General features: G+C 43.5%; 1 protein-coding gene across 1 annotated transcript in view; it reads right to left on the bottom strand.

The window, feature by feature from the left end:
• UBE2I (ubiquitin conjugating enzyme E2 I) overlaps positions 1–4,988 on the bottom strand; it is a 19,524-nt gene extending 14,536 nt beyond the window's left edge. The window contains exon 1 of the mRNA XM_014526533.2: positions 4,858–4,988. The gene's annotated coding sequence lies outside the window, so the exon portion shown is untranslated. The remainder of the gene's footprint in view (positions 1–4,857) is intronic.
• Between the last annotated feature and the right edge of the window lie 6 nt (positions 4,989–4,994).

The raw sequence follows: 4,994 nt of genomic DNA, 5'->3' as shown, positions 1-4,994 counted from the left end.
GGGGGGCAGCAATTCTGGGGTACGAGAGTCTAAAAAGGTTGAGAACAGTAGGAGTGTCTACATGAAATACTACTGTCCAGCAGTTACTGCTCAGTTATTTAGTACTTGATTATACAAGTACTAAATAAATGCACAGTAACTGCCTTTATAGCAATGCTACTGTGCAGTAGCCTAATAATACTACGCGGTAGCGTATTAGTAGTGTTGGTGCTGACATGCTACTGCACAGTATTATTCAGCTACTGCACAGCGAGCGTCTCGTGTAGATGCGCCCAGTACCGAGGGCATTGGAGCAGGAGAACATGTGGAGGGAGGGTCATCATTACAGACTGCAGCAAAAACCTCCAGACCAGAAGAAAAACAAAGAATCCTCATCATGAGGGAAATGGATCGAGAATGGGAAGGAAAGCGCTCTGACAAAAATGCTTTTCCTTTTTTCTTCCATCTTGCAACAACAGGAGGAAAAAGTGAATTATTTAAAACAGTAATGTGGGTACCAGCACACTCAGGAGCTTTTCAAACAGGCAGTCACAAAGAGCCCCTAAGACCTTCCCCCTACTTGAAGAGTCAGACCAACATGTCTCCATTCCATTTATAAATATGAAAGTTTCCATGTGTGAGGATCAAAGCTCTCCTTTTAAGGTTCAAGGATAAAACAGACATGAATTAAAATACCCAGATCAATACTGTAAAAATCAGCATGAATGTTTTAGCTTGCTTGTCTTATTGCTGCAAAGCATTTAATGCTGCTTTATACAAATATGCATTTACAGATTTACACTGGAACCAACTGTTTATGCTACCTTACCAGATTTGTAGTTAGCTATGGTACACGGAAGCCAGGCAGAGAGACTGGGATAGGGCAAATATACAGACCAATAATTCAGCTTCTATAATTCTGTGATTGGTCTGGAATATCATACACTAACCAGCCATACCGACTACAGGCAGTGTGGACACGCACCTTACAGTCTAACTTGCTGGTTCCCAACCTTCTTAGACTCGAGGCACTCCTTGGAAAATGTCAGTTCTTAGTTTTCCCTCAATTTTGACTGCAAGAAGGTAATAGAGCAATTCTTCTGTTGCAAAGACAGACTACAACAGGTCACAATGTTTTTAACACCATGCTTCCTATTTGAAATCTGAGTTTATCATCATGTTTGCAACCCTAGCAGTGCTAACATTGCATGGTACTCCATGGCACCCTTGCAAGGATCTAACGGCATCCCAGGGTGCCATAGCACCGTGGTTGAGAATCAGTGGTCTACTCGATTAAGAGATGTGTAAGCTTTCATAAGCAAGAGTTCATTTCAGCAGATGGCTTGAAAGGACACGCACAGAGCAAACTGTGTCCTTCTACAGCACCTGATGAAGTGAGCTCTTACTCTTGAAAGCTCATGCACCTGTAAATCACTTTCTGGCAGTGGTCAGCAATCTGTGGCCCCTGGGCTGGATCTGGCCTGTGGCCACTCCCCGCGCCACTGCAGGGATGAAGACTGGCTGTGGCAGGGTCCTAGTGCCCACCTGGCCACCTCCAACCCAGGGTGGGTCATTCCACCCCACAGCTAAAAACGTTTGCTCACCCACATCTATAAGGTGCATCCACACACAACTTCACACTACCATGGCTAACTATCTCTCTATACTGATTAAAGTCAGGTAAGTAAGAAAAGGATATATTTGGATTTCACAATGCCAGAATATTTGCAGATTACCAGACACTGTACGTGCCATTAACCATCTGTAGCAAAACTGGATTTAATAGAAAATAAACACAAGACACTTTGATACCAATACTTATTTCAAAATATTCTCACTGTATCAAATTATAAAATAATTAATTTCATCTAGCGAACCAAGGTCAGCCCCAGCAGAATAAAGATAAATATGCAGTAAACCCTACCATCATAATATACTCAGTAATTCATCCTCAGTTTCTCCCTACCTGTTGCCAATCACAGCATGAGACAACAGATCTGTTAAAGCAATTGATGGGCCTCTGGGCTACACTGCAACCATCGGTTAAAAAACCATGAAAATCAGTTATGCTTATGGCTTGATACAATAACCCCAAGCTTCAAAGGCAAAAAAAAGGTAACAGCTACTCCTAAGAAAAATATTAAGGGTCAAGTTTTGTTTGCTGATGCACAAATGCAAATTCCACAAGATTAATGAACAGTTATATCAGAGCAAATTTAATTAACCCATGCAGTCTGTGACCCACGTGGTACCAAAAAACCACCAACAAACGGCGTTTTCCAAAAAGTGACATGCTGCACCTTCATCTTCTATTTCATTACGGTAAAATGTTGTACTTCTTTATCTAGCCTTCCTGCCTGCTCCAGCAGGTATGCACCCTGCTATGGACTAACAAGCCTGTGATTTTCTTATTATACAGCATAAAGTTCCCCTCATAGTTCAGTAGAAGGCATTAGATTCAGCTTAACACATCCATCAGAGTTCAAGTTAAACTATTCCCAAAGTGATCTGCAAACAGTGAAGTATTTTTTGTTTCCAACGTAAAAGAGACTATATGCAGGACTACATCTGCATTAATGGTTTTATACATTTATACTTCAAGAGCAAGTTGAACTAAAATCTTTAAAAGGACCATAACACTATTACATAAATATTTTTCCTCTCATCTAATAAATTTGATTTCCTACTTCTACCCACTCTCCACTCAATGTAAAATGGACATAGTTAGCTTCACTAATATGAGTGGGAAAATTAAGGAAACATTTTTAAAAGCTGTCACTGCTAAATATTACTATGATTTTTTATATATTTCAAAACAAATAATCATAGTCATTAGATAGCATGACATTTTCACCAGCTTATTTCATTCAGCAAGTTAGTTTAGTAGGCAAGGAGAATATTTTCAAAAAAAAGAGTAACTTTAGACTTAAATTCCATTTTCAGAATTACTTAGAAACCTTTTAATTTCTTACTAGAGCCATACAAATGGATAACATTGGACTAGTCACATGATAATTAGTATATAAATCCAAAAATCACAAGATCTTTCATGTTATGAATTTATTTTCAAAATTTGTTCTTTTATAATTTAACTTGCATCTATCATCTGAGCTCAAGCTTGAAGACCTGGATATGGATTTCACAGCATACAGTGTCTGAGTTAACTGACTGTACAATAGAAACTAAAATGTTATCCCTGAAATTAGAAAAAAATACAGATGGGGGCTGCAATACAGCACAGAACTGGACACTATAATACAAACCTAAATACAACATTTAATTGATTTTCAGAGCCTTTTTCTAAGGCTTATGACTTTCCAAGCAACTAGCCAGGAAAGAGGCTTGAAACAAAAGATTTGACAAAGAAAGAGATGTCAATGGAAAAAAACCCCTTAAGAACCCCCCACCCCAAGAACTGGCCAAACATGATTTTAGCCAAGTTCACATTTCCTCTGCACCGAAGTGTAAACAACCCGAGCAGCAACGTGAAGAATCACGGTCTTGGTCTAGAGGGTAAGGTACAAGTCAGGTCTGCTTGGACTAAATTTCGTTCCCAGAGATGCCATAGGCTACCTGGGTAAGTAACCACGGGCAAATCACTTCAAGCGACTCAACCTAGACTTGGACCAGGTTACACAGACTCTCACATTTTCTGAAGCTCCCCCTAGCTGAAGACACGTTTCTAGGTTCTCTCTCAATTTCAAGAGTTTTGAAAAGCTTCCCTTGAAGTGTTTACACTGCAGGTTCCAAACACGAGGCCCTGGGTACGATCAACACTCCCATTCCCCAGATGTGTGTGCTGCCTGTATTTTTCTTTCTGGACAGACAGTTGCAGATACAGACTTTACAGACAGCCAGTTTAACTTTCTTCTAGTAATGTAACTTGTAAGTAACACAATTCAAAGCTGGCCGCTTCATTTTAGTGTCTGCTTATTCACCTGTGGAAGTGGGAGATCACACACCTTGCAACATGTGCAGCCATGCAAAGTGAACTGTGAACACATCAAAATCCTCAGGTAGAAAGTACCACGGACTTCTTATGGGCACTGACAGAAGAAGATCTCTATTAACTTTAACCCGTTCTCATTCCAGACTCAGAAGCAAACCAAGAACTCCAGGGAAGATCTCAATGCTTCTGCTCTGGTACCCTGCCTGCTGGCACGCAGCACCGTCTAACCACGCCGTGACAGAGCGTGAATATAAACGCTGCTTTCTTCCTCAGCGTGCTCAGAAGCACGGGTATGTTCTGCACGCTGCTACGAGCTAGGCCCTCCGTAGCTCTTCTAATCGCCGGCGAAGAGTCCTCGTACGGATTATACCCCAGGTTCCACTCACTCCTAAAAACCAAATGCAAACATCTAAAGCTTGCCATATCCTGCAGAATCATTATTCTAATTATTCTTCTAAGAGGACACAAACACCTGCTACTAAGGGAGAAGCCCTAGGTCATAGGGGGCCAACAAGTGGCACGTGACAGACGGGGGGGAGCAGAAAACAGAGCAGCAGGTGGGGTGAGGAAAGGGAGCGGAGCAGTACTCTGGGAGGTTTAATTTGTGGCACATCTGCCAAAAAGGCTGGTCCGGCTGTGCCAGGCCACGATCGTTCGCAGGGGAAACAAGGCGCAGAGTACAAGTTAGCCAGGCCTTCGGCAGCGTCTGCCCCAGGAGCGCCGGGCCACGCCTGCTGCCGAGACCAGCCCCGCACGAGACCGGAGAAAGGAGGACCGTGCTCCGAGCCCCCGTTCCAGCCCGTCCTTCCCGCTTCTCCGTTAACCCGATCCCCACAAACGGTCCCGCGCTCGTTCGCTGCCGCTCGGCTCCGACCCGCGTCCTGCCCTTTGCCCAGGACCGCGGTCCTCGTGCCTCCCTCTCGCTTCACCTCTTGCTCCGCCCGCGCGGTGGCTCCAGGAGCCAAACGATGCGTTTAAATCTGGAGCAGCGACTCCCGCCGGCTCGCCCTTCTGTAAAGAACGGCGCTTTCCTTCTTCAACGTGGTTGTTCGCCGCCCCCGAGCGG

This window comes from Alligator sinensis, unplaced genomic scaffold (assembly GCF_000455745.1).
Source record: "Alligator sinensis unplaced genomic scaffold, ASM45574v1 scaffold1269_1, whole genome shotgun sequence".
Taxonomy (NCBI): domain Eukaryota; kingdom Metazoa; phylum Chordata; order Crocodylia; family Alligatoridae; genus Alligator; species Alligator sinensis.
Note: the sequence above shows the minus strand (reverse complement) of the source record. Positions and strands in the feature narration are given on the sequence as shown.